Below are 2887 nucleotides of genomic sequence, written 5' to 3' on the forward strand. Positions count from 1 at the left end.
GGCGAACATTGGGGGTGCGCGAGGATAGTGTGCGTTCGAGAAGCGACGCTGGTGTTGGTCTCGTTCGCCGTAGGGTGTTTTGACTCGCGAGATCGTTCCACGTCCGGTCGAGCCTGGTTTCTTCGCCAATCCGCAGGGGTGAACTGCAGGGGCGCCGCTTGGGTACACACAGAGGGTGTCTGCTGCGATCTCAGGGTTGATCGATGGACAGACGACGACAAAAGGGTTTCCAAAGTGGAGGATTCTTGGAGCTCTGTCGTCTGAACAGTTCTAGTTGGGACATTCGTGGAACGGTCGAGCAGAATGTTGATTACTGGAGGGACCGAAGAGTGTTTGGGTCCAAGTTAAGTCGTCTGTGAGGTAAATGAATGGGGTGTTAAGTGTATACTGGCTGATCGTTTCTTTGATAAATCGTTCTCAGTGTTTGAGGGGGCCTGTACGCGAGTATTGTCGTAGTTAGCGAAGGCTTGGACCCGATCGACTGGCAATTACGTTGATTGAAAGGCCAACACCGGTGCGAGGAGTTCGAGTATCGAGAACTTCCGACTGCTGGTTTTACCTCGCGACTGGGCCGATGATAAACGCCCAGCGAGAGATCGATCGACCGTGGGAAGAACCGTGATCCAGAGCGAGCCAAGGCGAAACGCGGTTACAAATAACTTGTTGATTCGCTTCAACAGCTATCCGTACTGGCAAAGTGGCATTCCTTATCGACGGATTGCTCGAGCGTTGGTCAGTGCGTACAGACTGGTTCAGTTTCGAGGATCGAGTGGAAAAGTTTCGAATAAAAGAGTAACAGAGGGGCTGACTGTGGGCGAGACTGCATTATAGCTTAATTGGATGCCGGATGTTTACGCGAGGAATTGCGTTGGCGCGGAATCCGATGGTTCACTGGACGTTATTACTTAATTCGCGTCGATATTGCTTTCAGCGTGCCGCGATGGAACTGTCACTGGCCATTACAGGACGATACCCTTGCAAACTCGGCATTATTTCGCGGGATAATGGAGGCTCCAACCCCTTGGATTAATCTCTCCGCTGCATCGGGTTCTACGCGAATCAGCGCTCGTTCTTCGGGGCCATTATCGATCGCCAAGATTCGAGACGCGATTCTGATGAAATTTCAGTCCGCCTCGAGTTTCAGACCCAGCTACGAAGGCCCAGAAGTGCTCTCAGCTCGGAGACAACCAATACTGAGCGACCTCAAGGCAACTTGAAACCCATGCGTTTCAATAATTAATTTTCATCGATACTTTTTCAAACGCATCATCTGGTATTGAGTGTAAACACGGCATAATTAATCCAGGAAGCAAGTGATCTCTACTCAGAGTCCACTCATCCAATAACGAGCGATCTTGGAACAACCCAATATCACTATGCTCCAACTGCTAAGCGATTTTAAGACAACTTGAAACTCATGCGTTCCAATTGCTAATTTTCATCGACACTTTTTTAAACACATCATCATTTCGTAATGGGTGCAAATATAGCATAATTAATCCAGGAAGTAAGTGGTCTCAACTCAGAGTCCACTCATCCAATAACAAGCGATATTGGAACAACCTAATATCACTATAAGCGATCTTAAGACAACTTGAAACCCATGCGTTCCAATTGTTAATTTTTATCCATACTTTTTCAAATGCATCATCATTTCGTAATTGGTGTAAATATGACATAATTAATCCAGAAAGCAAGTGATCTCTACTCAGAGTCCACTCATTCAATAACAAGCGATATTGGAACAACCTAATATCACTATAAGCGATCTTAAGACAACTTGAAACCCATGCGTTCCAATTGTTAACTTTTATCGATACTTTTTCAAATGCATCATCATTTCGTAATGGGTGCAAATATAGCATAATTAATCCAGAAAGCAAGTGATCTCAACTCAGAGTCCACTCATCCAATAACGAGCGACATTGGAACAACCTAAAATCACTGCGCTCCAACTGCTAATTTCCATCGATATTTTTTCAAACGCATTTCGTAATGGATGTAAATACGACATAATTAATCCAGGAAGCAATTAGGCGTTTCTCAACACGCTGGCGCACTTTCTACGGAAGCCATCCAACGACAGCCGCTGCAACTACTCTCAAGTTGCGGAGACCGCGCTGTCGCGTTAATAGACACCGGAAGAGAAACGATATCCTTCTACACGGGAAGCTGGAATCGATACCCATGGGAGAACCGTATCGATAGAGGGCAACCCTTTGCTGATACGTGACCGTTCGCCGATGCGACGCGCGAATCGGCTAAAATCGTGGCTCGTTTCGAGCCTCGATCCACGTTCGCCTGTAATTGGTCCCGAAATCGAGCTACCGTATCACGTTTTCTCGAAAGCTTGGTTTCTAGTACGAAATTTTCATCCTCGAGCGTCAAACTGTGGCTCGTCTGGGTCTAACGAACGGCTTAATTGTTTAATTCGACGAACTTTCGACCCACTTGACCGGATTTGGTTAACTTTAAAGTCTTAAGTCTTGCTCTATCGCTGGGCATCGATTCGTTGCTCATAAAGGATCAACAATCGAAGTTATTCAAAGCTTCGTGACTAAATTCACGACTGGAGAGGACTTTTACCCGCGTACGAAGCGAATTCAATTACACCCTCGATGGCCGCTGCTTTTCATCTCTCGGTTTCCGGTCGCGGGAACGACGCTACGGCCTCGCGTTCGCTCGTTAGCGGAAGATGAACGTGGCGAGGAGAACCAGAGGGGATTTCGCGGTTTTTTTACGACAAAGAACGACAGGAAGCGGGGATTTTTCACGTCTGACACCGGATATTAGACTACGTAGACGTTGCAGATGTGAATACTGCACCCTGAAGATTGAACTTAGATGTGGGTGCCTAAAAAATGCTCGATCGCGAATGAGAGGAGTT

This window comes from Xylocopa sonorina, chromosome 9 (assembly GCF_050948175.1).
Source record: "Xylocopa sonorina isolate GNS202 chromosome 9, iyXylSono1_principal, whole genome shotgun sequence".
In the NCBI taxonomy this organism is placed as follows: domain Eukaryota; kingdom Metazoa; phylum Arthropoda; class Insecta; order Hymenoptera; family Apidae; genus Xylocopa; species Xylocopa sonorina.